Below are 25116 nucleotides of genomic sequence, written 5' to 3'. Positions count from 1 at the left end.
AAAATGCTATACCAAAAGGTGCCTGAATTTGGACTCCAAATCTCTGAATGCTTCCTTAGCTCTATCAGCGGTCACAATTCTGGTGATGAGCTCACAGATTTCACCCTTATTAAATGTTATCCCTAATTTCCTGCCTATTCTCCTAAAAGACCACCTACAATGTAATCTCAGGATTCATGGGCAGGGGGAGGAGATACTAAAGGAGTCTTATGATCTTTCTATAAAGTTTGTGCAAAGACCTCATGTCTAACTAGGGGCAAAAGACGTTTCTGTCATGAAGCACTGTTAATCGATCTGCCTTCTTAAGTTGATTCCATAAGTAACGCCTTCATACATATGATTAATATGTGTTCGGTACTATAGATTCTTGAGAACACGAGGATCTTGGTTCTTTCCCTTCCCCTTTGTAGGGAGTTGAACTATGTATCCCTCTCAAAAGCCAGGTCCAAATCATAACCTTTGTGAAGTGTTTTCTCTGACACCGACCAATGCTCCAATTCTTCAACACCACAGCTGGTCGTCCAACAATTCAGTTACATTCTGACGTGAACTACCCAGGGTTAGTGCAGACCCCACAGGTTAAGGGCTCAGTCCTGCAAGACTGCCCCACTTCGGGTGCTGGTTCATGAGTCTCAGGCCCCAGACTTCTGACTGACCAGGTGTAAATTGAAGGTATTCACTACCCCCTCCTCAGGTTTCATAATTTGCTAGAATGGCTCACAGGACTCAGGAAAACAGGTTACCTACATTTATTGGTTATTAGAAAGAATAAAATTCAGGAATAGCCAGATAAAAGAGATGCACAGGGCAGTATGGGGCAGGGGCATGGAGGCTCCATGCTCTCTCTGGCAGTGAGATCATCCATCACCTTAATGCGTTCAGAACCCCAAACTCTGAATTCGCATTGTTTAAGGGTTTTTATAGAGCTCAAGCTCCAGCTTCCTACCCTCCCCTTCCCAGAGATTGGTGGGTGAGGCCATCCAACCCTCTAATTACTTGGTCTTCAAGCTGACCAGCCCTATCCTGAGGATATCAAGAGGCCCTAAGTTACCTCATTAGCATAAGCTCCAGGGTCATTGAAATCCCAAGGGTTTTAACAGCCTGTGTCAGGAGCCCGGGACAAAGACCAAATATATTTTCATATTATACCATACCCACGGTACCTGCGCATATGATTCTATTAGAAAATAGGTTTTTGCAGATGCAATTAAGTTAAAGACCTTGAGGTGAGTTTATTTTAGATTTAGGAGAGGTTCTAAATCCAGTGACTGACATCCCTATGAGAGGGCCAGAATGGAGGAGAGACACACACTGAGGAGAAGACCATGTGAAGATGGATGCAGGATAGGAGTTATGCTACCATCGGGGAAAGAAAATGCCTGGAGTCACCTGGCCCAAGGTTAGAAGAGGCAAGGAGAGATTCGGAGCTTTTGGAGGGAGCACCAACCTTGATTTTTGGCCTCTAGTCTCCAGACTGAGAGAAAATAAATTTTTGTTGTTTTGAACCATCAAGTTTGTGGTAATTTGTTATGGCAGCCCCAGGAAATGAATACACCCTTCCCCATGCCCTCTTCCTTCTCCTTCTTCCTCCTTTAGCTTAGTTATAATGTTTAAGAAATTATTCTTGTTCTCAAGGGAGGTCTAATTATGTGAGAGCAAAGTACACATCATAGCCAATTTGAGTGACCGAACAGGACCATAAGGTAGGGATGCCGGAAGCCACAAGGTGGCTGAGTGTTAAGTGCATGGAACAAGGACCGGGAGGTCAGGGACTCAACTGGCTTTCCCTTTCCATGCTCCAGAAGATGCCTCATATTTGGCAATATCACTTTGCTCTCTCAATTCTGACCTTCCTGCTAGACTCTTCTAGGTCAAAGATTTTTCTAGATCATGCTTCCAGCAAATTTTATACTTGTCTGCCTCCTAAAGGGATTTTTAGAATATATATGATTTAAAGATGGCAGATAAAAATATCACTGGGTTGTTTGATCTCTCATGAGAGAGAGTAAAGATCCACATTGGTTTTTTTATGTTTGGGAACTTTGAATTAGTTGTTATTTTCTCTCTCTTGTTTCTAAATTAAAATCAGTCACCACTGGATGACATCACAAAAAGATGGCAGAGTAGGAAGCTCTAGGAATCTGTCCCTTCACCAAAATAATGATTGCATTGGTGGGAACTGTCAGCCCATTTGTGGACCAAAGCAGCTTCTGAAGGGATTTAAACAGACATGAACTATTTTTTTTTTCTTCCCTTCCCCCCTTTTGCAAGGTGGGCATTTAAGGAAATCTTTGTCAGGTTACTGGCTGATTATGGATTGGCCAGAACAGAAACATCAGGGACCACACAAAAGAAGAAATACAGTATGTTGCAAAAATAGGAAAAGTAACAAGGAGTTGGCTTTAGCTTCCCACAAATAAGATTCCAGAGGGGTAGGAGAGAGAAATCTCTAGAATTACTTAATACTTAGTGTCCATTCTCAACACATACAAAATCTACCGAACCAAACAAACCCCCCCAAAAAAACCAAACAAACAAAACTTAAAGAAACACTAGGAAAATATTGCCCATTCACAGGAGAAAACGAATTTGATAGAAATCATCCCGAGGAACCCCAGACATTAGAATGATTAGTCGAAGATGTTAAATTTGCTGTATTAAATATGCTCAGTGAGAAATAAAAGAAATCAGGAAAACAATGTATAAACAAAATGAGAATATCAACAAAGAAATAGAAACTATAAAAAGGAACCAAACAGAAATTTTGGAGGCAAATGTACAATAACTGAAATGAAAAACTCACTAAAGAGGTTAAACAGAAAATTTGAGCAAGCTTGGGCCCCTGGGTGGCTCAGTCAGTTAAGTAGTAGCCTTCAGCTCAGGTCACGATCCCAAGGTCATGGGATCCAGCTCCACATTGGGCTCCCTGCTTGGCAAGGAGACTGCTTCTCTCTCTGCCTACTGCTCCCCCTGCTTGAACTTTTTTTTGCCCTCTCTCTCTCTGTGTCAAATAAATAAAATCTTTAAAAAAAAAAAAAAGATTTGAGCAGGCAAAAGAAAGTGTCAATGAACTTGCAGGTAAAACAGTGAACTTATCTAGTGTAAGGACCCAAAGGAAAAAAATGAATAGTGAACCAAACATGAGGGACGTGTGCAATATCACAAAACATACTAATATACATGTTTTGGGAAGAAGTCCTAGGAGAAGACAGAAAAGGGAAGAAAACAATTTGAATAAATAATGGTTGAAAATTTCCCAAATCTGAAAAAATACACTAACATACAGGTCTAAGGAGCTCAATGAGTTTCATGCAGGATAAACACAGAGAGTCCCACAGAGAGACACAGCATATTCAAACTATTAAAACATGAAGATGAAGAGAGAATCTGGAAAGCACCAAGAGAGAAGGGACTTACCATGTTGGAGGGGCCCACAATAAGATTAACAACTTATTTCTCTTCAAAAATCATGGAGGCCAGAGGCAGTGGGATGACATATTTAAAATCCTGAAAGAAAGAAACTTGCCAATCGAGAATCCTGTATCTGGCAAAACTATCTTTCAAGAATGAAAGAGATATTAAGAAATTTCCAGATAGGGGCACCTGGGTGGCTCAGTGGGTTAAAGCCTCTGCCTTCAGCTCAGGTCATGATCTCAGGGTCCTGGGATCGAACCCCACATCTGGCTCTGTGCTCAGCAGGGAGCCTGCTTCCCCCCACACCCCTACCTGTCCCTCTGCCTACTTGTGATCTCTGTCTGTCAATTAAATAAATAAAATCTTAAAAAAAACAAAAAAAATTTTCAGATAAACGAAAGCTGGGGGAATTTGGTACTAGTAAATCTGCGGTATGATGAATGTTAAAGGGAGTCTTTCAGGCTGACATGAAAGGACAGTAGACTTTAAATCAATCAAGGCTGTAAGAGAAAACACAAAGAACACAGGTAAAGGTAAGTACATAGGGAAGTATAAAATCCAGTACGATTGTACATTTGCTTTGGTTTATAACTTCTCTTTCCTGTGACTTAACAGGCAAATGCATAAAACAATGACTAGAAGTCTATGTTAATGGGCACCCCAATGGATAAAGTTGTAGTCTGTGACAATAACAATGGAAAGGGGGAGAGATGGAGATGTTCAGAGCACAGTGTTTGTATGCTTTTGACACTCAGGTGGTATGACTCAAACTAGGTTGTTTAAAACAAGTTAAAGGTGTTAATTGTAATCCCCGAGATAGTGACTACTAAAATAACTTTTAAAATATAGGAAAGGCAAGAAGAGGGAATTAAAGTGGCACACTACAAAATCAAACACTTAAAAAAATTTTTTTTAAATTTTTTTGACTTCTTTTGCTGCACTTTTTTTCAGAGTACCTTGTAATGGTTTTTCTTTATAGGTTCTCACAACCCAGCCTGCGTGAGGGGAGTTGGTGACATACCCTGCCCAGGCAGCTTGTAACATTTAGCTGTGAGATAGTTCACTGAACCAGATTCGTAAGGCCAAATGAGGACCTTGGGTTAAAGAAAGAACACAAGAGAATGGAGAACACACTGAACTAGAAGACAGTAGAGGTAGGTTCTAGCTGCTTGAGTTTTTTTGCTGCTGACAAGCCATATGACAATGGACAACTCTGGTTGTCTTTTTCTCTAAAGAGGGGATGTTGGACTAGATAATCTCAAAGGACTTTCCAGTCTGCTGATGAGCACCAAGGCTTTCCTGGTAAGGCAGGCCCTCTGAATTGAAGAGCACACGTAATGGAGACTTCTTTCTGCTCACTCCCAGGGCCGATGTGCGTTCTCTGGGACTACTTTTAACTTTTAATTTTTTAGTTTTTAAAAAATATTTTATTTATTTATTTGATAGAGAGAGAGAGAGAGAGAGTGAGTGCACAAGCAGAGTTGCAGGCAGAGAGAGGGGGAGAAGCAGACTCCCTGCTGAGCAGGGAGCCTGGTGTGGGGCTGGATCTCAGAAGCCTGGGATCCTGACCTGAGCCAAAGGCATATGCTTAACCGACTGAGCCACCCAGGTGCCCCTGAGACTAATTTTAAAAGGGGTGAAAGTGTCATATGGCTGAAAGGAACCTTGCAAAAGGACTTCGTGCGAGAAGAATGGTATCCACCACAATAGTGATGTCTTTTGTCTGTGTAGTGTTTCTGAGTTACCTCCAGCAGCAGCATGCTGTGTGTGTGTGTGTGTGTGTGTGTATAATTTTTCTTTTAATTTTTTTTCTTTTTTTTTTCTTTTAATTTTTTGGTGGTTAAATAATTTTAGTGTTTTAGTCCTTGGAAAATGCTGGGAGCAGAGGCTGGAAGCCAGCTAGGGCAGAAAAGCAAGGCAAGGCAAACCCTCCCTCTTGGTTTTGGCAGGTGGTTGATGATGCTGCCACCACCAGCCAGGGTGAGGGGGAGGCCACAGGGCAAGGCAAAGCAGTAAGTGAAGCTGCCCTGGTGGGCACCTGGCCAGGAGCTCCTGGGTGTGAATCACAGCGTGACCAATATCTCTTTGAGTCGTGAGTAAGGTAAAGCAGACATTCAGTCCAAGTAAGGGAATGTTTACTGAGGGTCCTCCGTATGCCAGGCAATGTGCCCAAAGCTGCACACAGATGATGAGGAGCCCACCTTTAAGGAGCCCGTGTAGTCTGTCTGCCCCAGGTGAGAAGACTGGCGCTCCGTGAGGTTGGCTTTTGGGAACGACATCACCTGAGAAGAGGCTTAGCTGGGGCGGGATGCCAGGTCTGATTTCTCTACCAGAGATCGGCATCTGGTTGTCACCAGATCAGCTCTTCCACCATTTTCATGATTCTGAAAGAGGCGGCTGTAAGACTTCTTTTGGAAATAAACTCAGGTCCCGCACACCTGCCCATGGAGCTTTAGCTCTAATCGGTGGCCTGAGTATCTCATGGTGAAGTTAACACTTATTTCCTCTTGTTCTATTTAACTGAAAAACACATTGTCCCTGCCCTTTTTCACTTCTGGTCGGTGACAGAAGTTCCTCATTCAACCCTTTGCACAACACATAAACACAGCACCCTTGGGGCAGGCTGAGAGGCAGAGGAGGGGCAAGCAGAGTGGCTCATGTGAGCTCTTGGGAACAGTCAGGGCCCAAGAACCAAGCGTGTTTCAGTGGCAAGGTTTGCAAATCTCGTACTTTCTTCATCCAGACATGAAGGAACAGGTCCTGTTTCTCTCCTAGGCCTTAGCAAAAATTTCATTTTTTAAAGTCCTTGCTTTCTCCTTAACCATCATATTAACTTTTTTTTTTAAAAAAGATTTTATTTATTTATTTGACAGAGATCTCAAGTAAGCGGAGAGGCAGGCAGAGAGAGAAGAGGAAGCAGGCTCCCTGCCGAGCAGAGAGCCCGATGCGGGTCTCATGACCTGAGCCGAAGGCAGAGGATTTAACCCACTGCGCCACCCAGGCGCCCCATCATATTAACTTTTATCTGATTATTTTAAGGGGTTTTGGCACGGACATCTACTCAGTTTGGTGCCATTTCTGTCACATCTTTGAAATCATTTTATGTTCCTTCTTGAAGGCCAGAATTGTACGGCCAATAAGGAATTAAGTAAGTGTAGAGACCAGTGGGCTGAAGGGTGGCCCCCAGAAGATCAGGCTCTGATCCCTGGAATCTGCAAATGTTACCTTATTTGGGGGGAAAAAAAAAGCCTTTGAAGATGTGACGAAGTTAAGAACCTTGAGATGGGGAAATTACCCTGCATTGTCCAGTTGGGCCAACCATGCCGTCAACAGTGTCCTTGGAGAGAGGCAGAGGGAGCTCACACACACGGGAGAGGAGAAGGTGGTGTGTGGACAGCGGCAGAGATTGGAAGAGATTGGAAGGAGATGGTCAGAAGTGAGAAGATGCTGGCAGCCACCAGAAACTGGAAGAGACAAAGGATGGACTCTCATCTGTAGTCTTCAGAGGGAGACAACTGCGGACAACATCTTGATTTCTGCCCAATGAGACTAAGGTTGAACTTCTGCCTCCAGAACCCTAAGAGAATATAAATCTGTGTTGCCTGAAGCCACCATCAGCCAAATGGTTTCAGATCATAAAATAAAATATCTAAGATGGTGCAGAAAGGCAAATATATTGAAATATAGTTGTTTGAACATGAGAAAACAATGGTATATGGCCTTGAGTGCACTGTTGAAGATGACACGTTTCAGATACAGGCAAGTTAGAGCTGATTTGATTTGATTGATTGATTTTTAAAGATTTTATTTATTTATTTGACAGAGAGAGAGAGAGAGTGCGTGGGAACATGCGCACAAGCAGGGGGAGCAGCAGGCAGAGGGAGAGGGAGACGCTGACTCCCTGTTGAGCAGGAAGCCCTATGCAGGGCTCGATCCTGGGATCCTGGGATCATAACCTGAGCTGAGGGCAAACACTTAACCAACTGAGACACTCAGGCACCTCAGAGCTGATTTTATTATTTTTATTATTATTTTTTAAAGATTTTATTTATTTGACAGAGAGAGATCACAAGTAGAGAGGCAGGCAGAGAGAGAGGCAGGAAGCAGGCTCCCTGCTGAGCAGAGAGCCCCATGTAGGGCTCGATCCCAGGACCCTGAGACCATGACCTGAGCTGAAGGCAGAGGCTTAACCCACTGAGCCACCCAGGCACCCCCTGATTTTATTTTTGAGAAACACCAATGTAAAGGCCACTGTTGTAGGGCTGGCTAGAGTCTCACACTGTGTTGTGGGATGGGCTGCCGTGAAGAAGGCTGAGAACATGCAGGAGCTCCTGTGGGGTCTAATACCTGCTATTGTTTCGAAGTAGGGGTCAAAGTCAAGTGTAACTGCAATGGCAGTATGGAAACTGCCAGTGTTCTCTGAGACCAAGCCTCAGGAATTGCTCGTGCTCTGTCGTTTGCTGCCTACAGCCCCCAGTCGAAATCCTGAATGTCAGATGGGGAACGTCAGGGGCAGGACCTCTGGCTCACAGAAAGACAAATTAGGAGCGCCAGCTTGAGTGGCCACCCCAGGGAGTCAGGGCAGCAGGGAGGCCGAGGAGGGCCAGGCAGGCCCTTAAGCCTGAGTGGGAGCTGGGACCACCTCCCCTCCCCCAGGCACAGCTCCCCCAGGCACAGCACAGGAGCTGCCCTGGGATAAAGCAGGCACAGCGAATTGGACAGGGTGTCAGGCTGACTATGAAATATGACGGATTAACAGCGAGGCTGGTGGTATGACCTGCTTTCAGACACTTCATTTAGAAGTTATCATATTGCTGGATGCTTCCTATAATTTGTGATGATGCTGATTGTGATAAATCGTGAGTTTCTGGCAAACTCCCCCAGCCCGCTCCGATGGCTGAACAGAGAAAATGTGTAATTCTATGGGAACATTCATGCCACGAATGAGAGCTGGGCTCTGCCTGTAAACAGAATGCTCAGTCCGTGAACAAAGTAATTAAATCAAGCTAATTAAATCACAATAAAAATAATTTTAATTTAATTAATTTCTCTGCACTGATTGAACGTTCTGTGGCAACCATGAGGCTTCCGGAACACTAATAGAATTTAGGGGCTGGGACACTGAAGTTGTGGTCACTGGTGTGGTACGTGGGTTATTGTTAAGGGAATGAAATTAAATACATTTAACGAGATGCCGAAATGTTGACTGAGCCACAAATAGAAAATGGTTTTGGAATTAAGATAATGAGGTCTTTTCCTCTCCTGTTTAGGCTTCTGTATTAACTGGGCAATAAATGTCAAATTTGGTCATAATTTAAAAGGTCTAGATGAAGTAGATGGGGCACGATTGCTTCATTATGTTCCCACCAACTCGGTGGGAAACCTTCGGTCGGTGTCTCAGTCGTGCACAGGATTACTGGGCATACTTACTTGTTGTCGGCCCTACCCCAAAGTCTGTGGTGCCTGATAAAGATCCTAGAAGCTCTAGAAATGGAATCTTGTGAGATCTTCAGTCAAGGAGTTAAACAAGAGGCAATGTGTTGTTAGTAGCAGCAGTAAAGATTTAGGTGAGGGATATAGAAGGACTTCTTATCTGGAAGAGGTATTGACCAATAACCAGTTACTTCTCCTTATTTTTTTTAACCATTTATTTATTTATTTATTTAAAAGAGAGGGAGAGGTGGGGGGAAGAGGGAGCAGAGGGAGAGGGAGAGAGAGTATCTTAAGCAAGCTCCACACCCAGGGCTGAGCCCGACAGGGGGCTTGATCTCACGACCTTGGGATTATGACCTAAGCAGAAAACGAGAGCAGGACCCTTTACCGACTGAGCCCCCAAGCACCCCTTAACAGTTACTTCTTAAAAATGTGAACCACGCCTCCCCTTGTGCCCCATCCTGTATCCGCAGTGATAAACAGAGAGAGCTTTACACTAACTGGTGCTCAAATATTTATTATTAAACTGAATTATTGAGTTCTTGGGGAATTTCTTCCCTTAGCCCTCGGAAATGAGGATGAATGCTCTTCTCGCGGTGTTGTTTAGACACTGTTCGTTTCTAAGCAGGAGGATACGCGCATGAGACGACCTCTCAAGGTCACCTCTCCGAGACTAATTTTGTCAGGTAAGCAACACTGGAATTCTGAGTGTGTGAGCAGGCGCTCACATAATTACCAACTGTGATTTTAGAGGAGCCTCTGCTTTGGATCCCAATATTATTTATCATGCACGTTATTTTAATTAATATTTTGCATGTGTGCCAACAGTTGAACCAGACCTCATTATGACTAGTCGGGGCACTGCATTGTTTGCTGAGTGGAATTGTTTTCCGGGATGCAGCTGGTTTCCTTCCTCAGCAGCCAGGGAGGGCAAAGAAACCAAAGGGCCAGCGTTTGCAAAAGGCTTTGCTGTCACGAAAGTGGGCAGCGGTCCTCGATCCTAGATGGCTCCCCAGCCAGGAGCTGCTTCTCCATCCAAGGTGGGGGGGAGTTTGCAGGGAGGGCCCTCGGGAGGTCTCTGACACACTGAATGCAGGGTTCCCCAGAGAGAGGGAAACTGGAGCGGTGTTTGTGGTGTCTGAGTGCGGCACACCAGCCCTAGGAACGAGGGGTGTCCGTGTGCCTCTGAAGAGTGAATTGGCACCTTTTCTGTTGTCTGTTGTTTCGTAATTGTGCAAACAGTGTGAAATCCAGGCTAGCACAATGCCCATGAGCTCCAGCTGCTCGCTCCGCTCCGCGCACACAGTAACTGACGACCCCCTGCTTCCCCTGTGTTCTGCGCAAGGGATGGACGTATAGGCAGGTGCTCTTCCTGGCAGAGCTGCCCCCCGAGGTTAGGACAGGACATCTTCCAGGAAGAGACTATTGTGGCTCTGGAAAGAACTTCCAGCTTAACCTGAATTCCAGCGATTTCTTCCCTGGTTCCTTGACTTCAGCTCTCCCTTGCATTCTGATCCCTGACCCTGCCCCGAAACCCTTCGCTGGTGCCTCCCTAACCTCAGCAGCATGAAGGGACTGTACAGATGAAATCCCCATGTCTCTAGCGCATTCAGCCCACCCTAGACCCTCCTTTTAGAAAGATGCTACCCCCCAAAGTGAGGCTTCTCGTTTCAGTGTTTGCTCATAAGAATTAAGACACGAAAACTCTTTTTAACCCCTTTTCCTTACTCTCATAGACTCCTAAATCTAGTTCTATTCGTATCATTCTTCGTTATATTTCAAGTCATACTATTTAACCTTCAGTCAAGGGCAGATGTGTCTCCAGACGTGTGTTAAGCCCCTTCCTGGCCCCATGGCATTATGTTGTCACGGGAACTCTAGGAGGCAGGTGCTGTCCTTTCTTTGTTATGGGTGACAGGATGGTGGCTCACACATGCTAGCTTATCCCAGGTCGCAGCTCCCTAAGCGGTCAAGCTGCTACTAAAGTCAAGGTCCTTCTCTTACCCGGATGCCTCCTCTTGGTACTGCCCCCAAAACGAATCAAGCCTTGAGATCCCTTTTGTAACTGCTCTGTCCTCTTTCCCGACGTGGGGCTGCCCAAGAGTGCACGTGTTGCTGGTCTGAGCCCCAGCTCTGAAATCTTCCTGCTAATCCTCTTTGCCAGCCAGAAAAGCCATTTGACAGAAGGGAGATTCTGGACCAGCTAAGAATGTTAGGACAATTTTTTTTTTCTCTCTGATAAAGTAAATTAACTACACACTGTGCATCTGTATGGACCCAAGGATTCTGTCACAGGAGGAAATCTCTTGAAAGGGTTTGAGTCAGACGTCTTGAACACGGGCCTTTCAAGCAGCTGTGAGGTCCAGGTCCTGTGCCCGCAGATGGCGCTAAGCTTTTTGGGGACCCTGTTGGCCAGCCCCCTAGGCGGTGCCAGCCATAGACATGCGTGTCTCCCCCCTCCACTCCCCCCCCCACCGCACAGCTCAATGTATCTGGCCGCAGAATTCCTCCTTTATCACCCTTCTTTCTCCTCCTCTACTCTTTCTCCTTTTTTCTTTTCTCACCAGATCAACTTTCCCAGTTCTCCTCTTCGTTCCTCTGCCAGCCCCTCCCTTGCCTGTCATCTCGACTGGATGGTGGGCTCCCCCCTACCTGGTTCGGGCGGCCTGTGCCTGCTTCATCATTCTCGGCTGAAAACTAATAAAAACAGAAAATTCAACAAGAGAAAATATTTACCAGTTCTGACACGGCTTGCGTTAATGAAATTATGTTCGGGGGCATTTAGATTGAACTGGTGTAATTGTAGGTTGCAAAGTCTAATAGTAGCTCATGCGGGGATATCATTTTGTGTTATTTTGCTTTCAGGTTTTTGTTAATCCAGTGGGTTTGGTGGAATCAGAGGGCTTGCTACGGGGGGAAAAAAAAAAGAAGCCCGAGCAACCTGCTGGCGGAAGAGCGTGGTCAAACTAGCGGGTAGCTGCACGGTTAGCCTTTATCCCACATACAATGAGGGCAATCACCGGGGCCTGTAGAAAGAGTATTGAACTGTCCACACAGGACATTTTTGTTGAAAGTAGTTCTTTTGATTTCATCTTCCCAGCCTAATGGAATAAAAACAGACATTATGGAACGCATTCATCTCAGTTTGAGAGGGACCATCATGAATACCCAGCAACGCATGCAGTCATAAAGGTTATCCAACTGCCGGAAGTGACTTGGAGGGTGATTGGTGATCCAAAGGTTGTGAGCGCCTCACCCCAGATGGGGGGCGGGCAGCTGTCCCGGGAGCAGACCAACGAACGTGCAGAGGGTGTAGAAACACGCCGTTGCTAATGGGAGAATATTTAACTTCTCAGACATTGTCACGAGTAGCCACAAACCCCCTCTGTCCAATTAGCCAAACCTTGTGGGGTTATCTCAAAGGAAGAAGAAAGGAAAACAAAGTAGAGGAATCTTGAACTTATTTTGGCTATCCGATGGCCATTTCTATGGAAACAGAAACAGAGGCAGGAACCGGCCATGGTCAGAGGCCTGGTTCCTGTCAGCTTCTCTTGCTTTCCATATTCCCGAATTCCATGCTCTGATGCTGGGAGTGCATGACCTCAGTGGCAGCCAGTTACGAAGAAAAAAACTTTACATAATTTGAGAATTTAGTTTTACCCCCGAACAAGAAGCTCATAGAAGTTAGGCCGACTGGCATTTGGGAGGACTCAAACTTACTACGCCTTCTAATTTCTTGAACTGCTTGCTGCATTCCGAGTTTGCTGTAACCTGGTCAATGTCACTCCCAGTATTTATTTGGTTGTGTTGCCGGGGTGCTATTTTCCACGCGTCCGCTAAAGTGCATGGAAAAGAATTGCTTATTCTCCATCAATTACACTCTGCCGTGAGTTTATAGGTAACTTTTTGCTGGGTTTTAGAATGAAAACAGGTGAGTAATTGCAGAATGAATTTGAAACATAGTATATAAATATAATTCTTGAAGCTGAATAAAAGCCCGATATTTCTTTCCAGTTCCAAAGGTTTATATCTTACTGTTCTAATAATTACTGTTGGAATCACTGCATTTTATATTGTGCTCATTTGCTCATGCATTCGTTCAGCAATGCCACTGAGGACCTACTGTGTGCTGAAATTCAGGTGTTGGATTCTAGGAGTTCAGAGACAAAAGACCTAGTTCCTGCACTCAGGCAAATTACAGGCTAAAAATAAGGTAGATAGTCCCAATACAGTAGGATAAGGACCTTGTTAGGGAGACCTGCAGGGTACAGTAAGATCTGAGAGGGGAGTCACAGATCCAGCAGTATTCATGTATATTTGTGTGTGTGTATGTGTGTATGTGTGTGTGTACATGCACGTGTGCATATACACAAAGGCTGCTAGCTCATGGGTGTTTTGAAGGGCATAGTTTGAAAGTAGGCTTCCTGATGGAACTGATGTCTAAAATAAATCTTGAAAGACAAACGATAGTTAGACAATGACAGGGAAAGAGCTTACATTCTAGATAAGAGGAATGACAAGAGTAAATAGCATTCTAAGAACGAAAAGTTACTTTGTTAATGAGAGCTGTGGTTACTTGGGGCCCAGGTGATGGGTGAGTCTGGAGAAACTTGCAGTGGTCTCGTGTTTCATGCCAAGGGGCTTATTTGTTGAAGGAACGAAGGAGGGAAAGAAGGAAGAAATGGCATTGGGGAGAATTGAGGACCAAGCAAGAACCTGAGTTTTCTTTTCTGCTGTGTCTGGTGATTTTCATGAGTATGTGATGTCTTTTACTATTCAGCATCTGAACTCAGTTTAATCATTTCTGAAAAAAGAGCTATCCCTCTTCCCTAGGGAAGCTCTTGAGGGTGCAAAGAGATACTGCTGTAAGAGGCTTGCACGGTCCCTGTCACAGTATGAATGATCAGTACAGGGTGGTCGTTATGCTTACGGAGAGCGTGGAGGGTAGACCGCAAGGGGCGAGACCTGGGACAGTACTGTGGCTAGAATGAGATGCCAGTGAGAGTGGATGGTGGTCTGAGATGGGATGGAGAGATAGCAACTGATGGGACAGATACTGGGGAGGCAGAATGCAGAGGGCTGATGACTGACGACGTGCAGGAGTGAGGGAGACGAGCATCAGGAACAACTTCTAGGTTTCTGGCTGGGTGTATGGTGGCCCTTCCGCTGAGATGAACACAGAGGAAGCCTCAGGCCATGTCCACGAAGCGCAAGAGCACACAACACCCAAATCTGAAGCCGTCCTTGTTCTGTAGCCCTTGTTTTCAAAAGTGGACTCAAATTGGGAGCATGTGAGGTCATGGGGTGGTATAGGTGGTACGGTTCTATCTTGGTAAGGTGGGGCTTTGGAGCAATTCCTGACAGATGAACCTTTTTCCATGTCATGTGACCATTTGCCCCTCCTCCTCCTCATGTGACCTGCTTCTCTCCCATGCCTCGACCACATGTAAGAATCAAGCTCTTCCCTACCTTATCCTACCCGCCAGGCTTCTTACCATGTTACACTGCCTGTGATGCTGGTGACCTCTGGTCTTCCCCACGCCTCCCCACACACTGGTGTCCTTGGATATACACCTGCTGCTGGGAAAAATACAAACATTATGAATCCTGCTTCTTTGTGTTCTGGCTGAAGTAATAAAATATATTCCCAATACTAATACCACAATTTAAATTTATTATCTTCATATTTTACAGTATCCACAGCAGTGAAATCCAATCCCAAGAGTATCATTACCATTTCCAACTACTTAAGGAATTATTTTTGTTTATGTTCTAAAGCCACAGCAATAAAATTTAATACCAACAATAATACTACAACTTTGTATGCCCTTAACATTTACCATAAATGATAATGGTGAGGAGAATGTCAATAAACATGTTAATGTTTTTCCAGGAGAAAGCTGCCTTTTTGGTTTGTCTCATGGTGAGGCCCAGGTTCTTAATAGAGCATCAGCAGAGGCACGCTCCTTTCCAATTAGTCAAGAAGTCCTGTGGGTCCTGTCTCCTAAGCATCTGTTGAATGGTCCCATACCCCCTCTGTCCATGCAGCCCCCGAAGCCATGTTCCATTGCGATCATCTGGGGGCCACCCTCCTGCTTGGATGACCAATACAGCCTCTCGCTGTCCTCTCTCCCTCTGTTCATTCAGTGCTCTGCGTAGCAGCTAGGATGAAGTTTGCAGAACACTGATCTTGCCAGCTTCCAAGAAGATATGGGGGATGGAAAACAAGTCATACGATTACTGCAAGGAAGCCATCAGCCAAACACAGAATGTGGGGCATGATGCAGGACAAATGACCTGGTTTCTCTAACAAATCAATGGCATAAAAGAGAGACGGAAGAAGAGAGGAGGCGACTGTGATGGAATCAGAGAGATAGGAAGACGATAAACACAATGAGCAAATATCATCTGTGGGCTTTGTGGGGCTCCTGATTCCCGAAGCCAACCATAGAAAGACAGTTTGGAGAAAATCAGGGAAGGATGGCAATATTAGAGAACTACTGTTAATTTTGTTGACAAGTGCTTGTCTTCTTACAGCAAAGGCTTTTTCGGTAAGAGGTGCAGTCTTGGGGATTTACAGAGGAAGCAGCATGATGCCTTGCATTTATTTTTTAAAACACCTAAGCCCCCTCCTTCCTCAGAGTGAATGGGTGGTGGGCATAGATGAGAACGAAGGTCGCCAAAATGCTGACAGTTGTTGAAGCTGGGCACAGGTACATGGAGGCTCATTTTGTATTCTGTTTACTTTTATGCATGTTGGAAAAGTGGCACAATTAAATGTGAAAAACTTGAGTGATTGGACCAGATGAAGCCTTTGTTCTTTCCAATAGCAACAAGAGTTAGTCACCAAAGATACTTTTTGTCCCCTATTTCAAGTCGACAGATTTTTTTACAGAACATCTACCTTGTGCAACATTGAGTAGGATGCAGTTTCTGCCCTTCAGAAACTCACCCCCTGAGTGGGGAGGAGAGACCTACATTTGTTAAAGGTAAATAGTATGAATATTAATATAAGAGCTAAATTGACAATATACAAAAGGGTCGAAAGCTATCTCAAAAAATTCAAGGGACAGGGGTGCCCAGGTGGCTCAGTCGGTTAAGCTTCTGACTCTTGATTTTGGCTGAGTCAGCATCTCAGGGTCATGAGATCAAGCCCCGCATCGGCCTCGTTACTGGGCATGGGGCCTGCTCAAGATTCTCTCTCTCCCTCCCTCTTTGCACCTCCCCCTTCAAAAAAAAAATGTCGATTCTCAAAACTTAGGAATTGAAAACTGTGGGGGTGGGGCTCTGAATGCACAGAACACTGCATGGTATGTTACTTTTTGCATATATAAAGAGGAACATAAGAATTTCTAGTTATATTAGTTTGTATAAGCACAAAGAACTCATAAGAACTATGAAAAATTGAACTATGAACATCTATTCAGGTAAGAGGTGAACTGGGGGCCAGGAAAACCTTTTACTGAATGCCTTTTCAGTTTCTGGTTTTTGAAAACATGGGAATGTGTTGTGTAACCAAAAATTTAATATAAAAAGTAAAATAAGCTTTCAGCTCCTCCCTCAGAGAAGACCATGTCTCTCATCTATTAAAAACCCTTTATCAGGTCCTATTACCCTTGCTATATAATGCACAGTCCTTTTGGTAGCTTTCCAGGATGGCCTGATCTGGCCGCTGTGTCCTCTCGCCCTGTGCCTGTCACTCCTCGGGCTCTCAGCTTGCCATATGGGATTCTGCAGGCTCTCAGCTCAGCCAAGCTCACTCTGATACGGGCCGCCAACAAGCTCTTTGCTCTGCCTGGTTTGCCCCTCCCCCCGGAACTTGGTCTGACCAGCCCCTGCTCATTCTTCCGGTTTTGCTGCAGATGCCATATTCCTGGCAGCCACCCCTTCCCTCCTCAAATCCCCAGAGCCCATTCAGTACATTGCTTTAGGACCCTTTGCTATATGTTCCCCCCAAGAACCCCTTACATTTCTATGTTGGTAAGGCAACATGTCCCACGTGTAGGTAATGGTCTGATTTTATCTTTTTCACTCATTCGTAAACACTACGAGAGCATAAGTACGTCTCATTTTCTCTTGGGTTCCATCCCCTTTTACCAGGTCTCCCAGTTAGTGGGAGCATAACAGAGCATGTTTAAGTGAGGGGGCCATAGTTATCGAAAATAAAGAGACAATCAGTTTGCATGTGTGGCTAGAATGCGGGAATCTTAATAGAATTTTCATGAGGAGTGAAGGCTAGGAGAAAGACTGCGGGAAGGATGAGACATAAAACAGCAGGACAGGAAGGGATGAAGCATGGACCTTCCTTGAGTCAGTATATGATGGTGGACCACAAATATGTTGGAGAGAAAAAGGCTGTGGGGAAAATGGGTGAACAGAAAAGACTTAAAATTTATTAGAGGAGAGGAAAATAAGTAGGGCAAGGTCATTAGCCAGGTATCTGGTCCTCGCTTTTGGAGGTGTGTGAACCTCTGGCAACTGCATGAAAGCGTCCCTGGAGATCATTATGTGCTTTTTTTTTTTGGAGCAAACTTCATAGTTTTTTGACGATCCTGAAAGTCTGGGTATTTAAGACGGACTGACGATCTTGTCAGGCTTCGACAAACCATGAAGTAAAGAGAAGAGGAAGACATGAGGTCGTAAGAGCCCGACTGTGACATAGGGGAGGAGCAGGAAGTGGATGTTGGACGCCTTTCACAGAAACAGCAGTGGCCGGCGGGAGGTGTGTGGGGAGTGGAGTTAGGGAAGGTCACAGAAGGTCACTGAAACCCGTGGTGAAACCCCGTCACAATCACCGTCTGGATTGTGAGCACGTCATTTGCTTCACTGAGCCTCTTTTCCACTGTTAGGAGAAGGAAGGATTGGGGAACATTACAAAAATACCTTCTGGTTGACCTCCTAAGGGTGTCATGAGGGGGTAAGAAAGACTCTTTAACAACTGGAAAGTTGTGTGTGTGTGGGGGGGTTCCTCTCTTTAATTTGTTCTTTATGCAATTTCAATGAAATTTTGTGTGACAGTAACTACAGTCCTGAACAGTGGGAAGGGGGAAGTCCTTAGTGTGGCTTCGTCATTAGCTCCTCATTGACCTTCTGGGACTATGAACAGAGATTTACAGTGCCTCCCAAACCACAGAATCTTTTCCCATTTAGCTTATATATTGTCAGTTTGGAATGGCCTTTGCTTCTTTTCTATCAGTTCCAAGCGTGGAATTCTACTCCAAGAGTCTACACTCCAGAAGCACTTCTGTGCAGTGGGCAGCACTTGGGCCCTTGGACCAGCCTGGCCTCTTGTCTTGTTCTGCTTCTCACTGGTGGGTGACTCTGAGCCAATCACCTCTCCGCCTCAGGCTTCTGATCTATAAAATGGAACTAACAGTAGTCCCGGGCTTGTGGGGCAGTGGTAAGGTTTGTCCAGTGTACTACGCGTGAAACCCAAGAGGCGAACCGACCCATGATAGCTGTTTAAGATTTGGCTCCTCTAACAGCTTCACCATGCCGGAAGTCTGCCGGTGGGAGACTCCTCCCTGAAGGGGAGGTGATGGGTGAACCTGTGGCAGCCCCTCACTGACCTCCACATACCACAGACTGGGAGCTTACACAGCACAAGTACCCTTCCTCATGATTCTGAGGATCTGAGATCAAGGTTCTTGGAAGGTTGATTCCTTCAAAGGCTTCTCCCCTTGGTTTGCAGCTGGCCGTCTTCTCCTCGTGCCCTCACGGGGCCTTCTCTCTGTCCATGTCTGTGTTCCAATGTCCTCTTTTTGTAAGGACACCAGTCAGATTGGATGAAAGCCCACCCTAATGGCCTCATTTCACCTTCATTCCCTCTCCAGATACAGTCACATCCTGCAATACCGAGCATGAGGATGATAACATATGAATTTGGGGCAGGAGTGCAGTTGGACCCCTAACAGAAGGCTAAGTGAGATGCTGTATGTTAAACCCCAGGAGAAAGCAGGCGTTTGGTAAGTGCTAGTTCAATATGTTGACGCGTGTCACCGCGCTGCACTTCGCTAAGACAACTGTGGTTTGTGGAGGGGCGGTCCTGCTGCTCTGACTTGGCTGAATTGGTAATCAGGCTTTCCTTTCTTCTAGATCAAAGCACAAGGTCCTGACGTCCTAGTCCTATTTCCCTGCTGTGCCACCCCTGGTAGGGGGCAGATGAGAAGAGAGCTAAGAATATTTTTTGGCTTCAGTGCTACCGAATGGCCAATTGTCTTGGTGAGTCTCCTTCGTGGTTTTAAGACATCATCTCTCATGTCTGGGTTTTGCTCTCACGGTCACATGCCCGATGTCACCAGGACACAAGCTCACCATTGTCTTCATATAAATGAAGGGAAATCTGTCCTGAGCCTCTTGGGTTGCTTACAGTATCTTCACAAAACAGCTTTTCAGTTTTCTTCAATTGAAACACAAGCAAGCAAACAACCACCACAAAAATGAAGAAAGAGGTAGAAAGAGCGACTTGGTTCCAAAGATAAGAAACGTGAAAAGCCCTCTTTGGCCAGATCAGTCTCTTGGAAATTCTATCACCAGACCCACAGTAGCAGTTCCTGTTGAGAGGGCTTGACTCTCTCTTTTTGTTTCCGGGTTTCTGCGTCACCAGTCATGTGTTCCTTTGCATGGTCATCTGGGGGCTCTCTGTCACTCAGAGTGTCCTTCTGGCCGGGGTTAATGACTATGAGCGAGGACTTGCTAACTGGTCCCCACCTTCTTCTGAAGAGAGGCAGATGGAGACTTTTGAGCCCCACACGTGATCGCCAGCAACCTCTGACTTTCCAAGACCTCTCCACTTTGACCTTCTGTGCTCTTGTGGTTAATGACAATCATACGTGTTCAGGAGGCCACAGCTAATTGGGCAATCCGATTAAGTGGAGGTAGATGCTTTTTCCCCAACAGACAGCAATGTATATTCCAAGACTGTAAATAATAAATTTGAGAAGAAAATTAACCATGAAAACGAATGGAGGTTTAAAAGAAAAAAAAAACAAACCTTTTATTTCTAGATTTTGGGGGGGAAATTTCTGGTTGCAATTTTGGATATTCTTGATGGATGGATCTGCTTCAGGTGGGGGATGTCAAAGGCTCAGGTGTGAGTGGCAGGGGATTGGGAACTGCAGCTGCAGAACAGTGAGGCCAGATGGCTTGCAAGGAAGGAGTGAAAACTCAGGGAATTCTAATGATGAGAGCCCGCAAAGAGCTTTCAGAGATCTGGCCGACATGCTGGGAATCCTGGAAGCCATTGCAATTAGCATCTAGAAGTGACTGTGGGATATCCTTGCCTAACATACAGGCCTACAGGCAATCCTGTCTCAGGGTCTGAAGCGTGTGCTCAGAACAAACGAACAGATTATATATCTAGCATATATATGTATACGACTGTGTACAAATTTTATATTATTTATATGCAAGATAGATATATATTTTATATGTATGTATTTATATGCATGTTATACACACACATATCCACACCATCCATTTGTTAAACCTGTGCTGATAAGAATAAAATCAAATGGGGAGGAAGTTTTCCCAGTCTCTGGTCATGGTCAGCTCCCCTGTGTTGCTACTGGGAACAAGTCCCTGGCTCCCCGGGTGCCTGGGTGGTTCAGTCGTTAGGTGCTTACCTTCGGCTCAGATCATGATCCCGGGTCTGGGATTGAGCCCTGCATCGGGCTCCCTGCTCAGCGGGGAGTCTGCTTCTCCCTCTCCTACTCTCCCTGCTTGTATTCCCTCTCTGGCTGTCCCTTTCTCTGTCAAATAAATAAACAAAATCTTCAACAAACAAGCAAAAAACCCAGCCAAACAAACAAGTCCCTGGCTGCCCATCTGGGAAGGGACTGGTTTCCTGGAGCCGTGGGCACTTCCCAGCCCACACACAGGCGTGCTGTGTGCCTTCTGCAGAAGCTGGGCCACCGAGGAAAGGTGAAGCTGTCAGCTTACTCAAGCTCCCCCTTCTTGAGCTGAGAAGAGCCCAAGACATGTCCTTTAAAACAGTACCTAATAACCTTAGATAGCCGGGCGGTCATTGTCCAAAGAAGATGTTCTAATACTCATGGAAAGGAACTCACAGCCCTCTTGGGGTTCTTACTCACCCTCAGGATGCTTCTGTTTGCGTATGTGTGCGAGAGTGTGCATGGCGTGTGTGCGTGTGCGTTTGATTGTAAGAAGCTCGGGAATAGGTAGGAAGGAAGGCATCATATTTTTTTAAAAGAAGGTGAAACACTGAGGGTTTGATTTTGCCCATCATCGCCTATAAAGAAGAATCCATGTAATAGACTCCTAGTTGAGATCTTTTTCAGGGAGAACATCAGACAGGAGGAGAGAGCGGGCTGGTCCAACTCTTTGGTCCTACTCCAAGGTCCTACTGAGGCTATCAGTTGGTAGAGATTGGAGAGAACCCACAGAGGGAAAAAGCAGGTGCTGCGTCATGCTGGGGCTGCTGGCTAGCTGGGGCCCACTCACTACCTACGTGCCTCCTGCTAATTCCAACGTCATCTTCAAGCTTGAACCCACTCAGTCTTGTTGTGTGGCCTTACGTGACCTTAATTCCAGAGCTGAGTGCCATACCGGGATACCTGACTGAAGCTTCCGATGCAGATGTGACCGCTTGCCCTGGTGGTGGGGATGGGAGAGTCACTTCCTCTCCATGGCTCTATGATTGGCTGGTTTGATTTCTGTCACACTTGGCGGCACAGGAGAGGGCTTGGGGTACTCTACGAATTCCATCTACTGCCCTTGGCTCCTGGCTCAACTCTGTGTTTTTGAGTAACATTGCATTTCCACTCTTTGGGTCTGCTCCTGGTCTAGGAGGGGAATCAGTAAATGTGACCCCAAAAGTCTCTGTTTAAAAAGAAGAAGCCCACAACGAAGCAGTCTGTTTGTTTGTTGGCAGCATTTCCCTTCACGTGTAGTATGTGTTGTTTATCTTTTTTTTTTAAGCTTTTATTTATTTATTTGAGACAGAGATCACAAGTAGGCAGAGAAGGAGGCAGAGAGAGAGGAGGAAGCAGGCTCCCCGCTGAGCAGGGAGTCTGATGTGGGGCTCGATCCCAGGACCCTGGGACCATGACCTGAGCTGAACGCAGAGGCTTTACCCACTGAGCCACCCAGGAGCCCGTGTAGTACGTGTTTGATGACTGTCTCAGTTGGTGTGGGTTGAACTGGCACCAGGTAGTCCATTGTGTTGCTGGAGATGCTTCCTGCTGGGTTTTTCTTCTCTTTCTTCCCTCTAGTATCTGTATGTTCTCAGGGAGTGCTACCAAACACACCGAGGATGAGAAGAAAACACAAAAGAGCCTCCAAGGTTTTATAGTCCCAGGTGATTTGGGAATGCAGGGGACAGACCCGCCATCAAAAGGCCAGCGTGCTGGGGAACGATGGGCTTGTGTGAGACTAAGGTGCCAGGGAGGCAGAGGGGGCAGAGAGCAGGATGGGGACCACCGATGACAGCATTTCAGATCACAGCCCTGCTCTAAAGAGCTCACAGCCAAACGCAGGAATTTGCTCTAACACAGAACGGGACTTCTAGCTGACTTGTCACACTCAGCTTAGCATGCATGGCTAACTGGCTCGTGGTTCCCTGGGGCAAAGAAGTGTGGGGGGTGGGGGATGGAGAGAAAAGGAGGTGATGTGGGTGAAGTCAAGCCAAGCAGAGGACTGATGAGGGAGATTAGAGGCTAGAAATCAGAAGTGAGAAGGTAGAATGGCAGTTAATAAGGAAGTGAAACAGTGGGTATGGCCAAAGGCACTGTGGTTTGAAGGCAGAAGACTAGGGTCTCACCCCTGCCCTTTATTAGCTGGGGAGACTTAGGAGAAGGATTTACCTCCTCTGAGCCTCCATCTTATCACCTTTATTATTTTGTATCATTATTTTTAAAAAATTTATTTCCTTGAGAAAGAGAAAGAGTATAGTGAGGGCAGAGGGAGAGAGACTCTCAAGTAGACTCCCCACTGAGCTTGGGGGCTGACGTGAGGCTCCATCTTCCTTACCCTGAGATCATGAGCTGAGCTGAAACCAAGAGTTGGATCCTTAGCCGACTGTGCCACCCAGGTGCCCCCATTTTACCAACTCTAAAATAGAGCCAAAGATAACTTCTGTCCTTCCTGCCTCACAAGGATATTGTGAGAGTTCAGTGGAAACATTAAAGCCCATACGCCAAGACTCATGTCAACACACTACTTGGTCAACTGTGACTATCAGACGAATTTGGTTAAAGAAAGAAAGAGTAGGTGAGCACACACCAGAATCTGAAGAAAAGACGACTAATCAAAGTAGGCATGAGGGAGCGAGGCAGAGAACCAAGAAAGAACCAAATGGTGATGATGTTGGCAGAAGCATCAGAGTCATTCAAAAATGCAAAGAAGGGGACAGGGTCCAATGAACAAACGGCAGTGTCCATGCTTGAGAACCTAACGTGTCAGCTAATGTGCTGATGAGTGGGAGGCAGAGACGGGGGGAGGGGTCAGCAGGGGGGGAACCCCAAGTGGGAGAGAGAAAGTTGAACAGTGAGTTTTAGGGAGACTGAGGCGTAGGTAGGAAGTGGCATACCGATACCTGGGGTAAGCTTGGACGGGCCAGAATAGAAACAAGGCAGAACAAGGCAGGTTACCTTATTTGAAATTTAGGATGGATAAGATTTTGATTCAAAATGGCATCTATGGTAGGGAATACAGTTTGTTTGTTTTGGAGAGAACACTTTTATTTATTTGCTCTGAATCCAGTTATTTGGCTTAAACTGGAACATTCGTCACATGCAAGAGGGACCAGAGAGAGTCCCATCTCTCACGGAAGAGAAGGCAGGTCAAGCTTTTGTCATTCAGTGTCATGAGAAGTAAAGGGAAGAGTCTCTGCAAGGAGTTGACAGCTCTGCTCAGCCTTCCAGGAAGGGAGCCAGGGAAGATGGAATGGTTGTAGTTGACTTGAGGGGTGAAAGTTGAGAGGCAAAGGACAGCTCAGGTTGAAAGGGCTTCTCTGAGTCGTCCTTTTGTTCATGGGCTGGACGTTGTCGCTGATGGGTTCAAGGGGAGTGGGAGGGCACGAGGGAGGTGGGAGGATGATGGATTGCCTACAAACCTATGAAGAATGAGGCAAAGCAGCATGAAACCATTTGTTTGGGCTTTATAGATTTTCTAATAAAAACGTCAAGGTTTTTTCACACCATTTTGAAAATGTCATCAAATGCAAAACAGTTCTCCTTGTGCCAGTGACAAAGGCTGCATTTCCAATGGTAAATTCCAGCCCAAAATGTAATAACAAACTTTGTCAGGCTTTCCTCCAAGTCAAACCAGGGGTCAGGTTTGGTCCAGGACCCTTCAGAGTGACCGTTGATCCTTCACGGGATCTGACCCTTCCCAATAGAACCTGTAACTTTCCTGACTGTGAAGTATGTGCAGAGTGATTAAAGGTTAGTGTTAGCCCCGTGGAAATATCCCTAAAACTGGTGAGTACGCTTCTAAGCCATCTCTGGGGACTGAAGGGCAGATTTTTGAGTCTCTGAATTAGGTTATTTCTGATGTAGTAATAAAAAAAAATCTTTCAGTGAAACTTTTGTGCCTCTTCTCTTCCCACCCCTCTCTTATAATCTGCCCGATCCACTTCCTTCAAGTCATTATTAGTAGTTTTTTTTTTTAATATTTTATTTATTTGACAGAGAGAAATCACAACTAGGCAGAGAGGCAGGCAGAGAGAGAGGAGGAAGCAGGCTCCCCGCAGAGCAGAGAGCCCGATGTGGGGCTCGATCCCAGGACCCTGGGATCATGACCTGAGCCGAAGGCAGAGGCTTTAACCCACTGAGCCACCCAGGCACCCCCATTATTAGTACTTTAACCATGTGACAGTTTGCCTCCAAGACCTTCAATGGCTCCCCTTTGCCTTTTTTTGGTTCTTACTTTTATAACATTTTTATTTAACCCAAGAAGTCCAAAATATTACCATTGCAAAGTGTAACCCACATCAGAATGATGAATGGGGTATTTTGCATCCTTTCTTTATACTGAACTTCGAAATCTCGTGTGTACTTCAAAGTTACGGCACATCTCAATTTGGAAGTTAAATTTAATCAAGTGTACTTAATTTATATTTAGCTTTCATGAGATTTATAGTTATCACAGAAGATTCACAGACTGAGTTGTTCAAATATACCTTAAAAATTTTCCAATAACTGAATCAAATATGGGTTTTAGAGTTGAATTTACACCGGTTAAATCTGAATCAAAATTTTAAAGTCTCTCATTCTTACTGCAGAGCAGTTTCCCACTGTAGGAATGGAC

The sequence above is a fragment of the Meles meles genome, chromosome 1, assembly GCF_922984935.1.
Source record: "Meles meles chromosome 1, mMelMel3.1 paternal haplotype, whole genome shotgun sequence".
NCBI lineage: Eukaryota > Metazoa > Chordata > Mammalia > Carnivora > Mustelidae > Meles > Meles meles.
Note: the sequence above shows the minus strand (reverse complement) of the source record.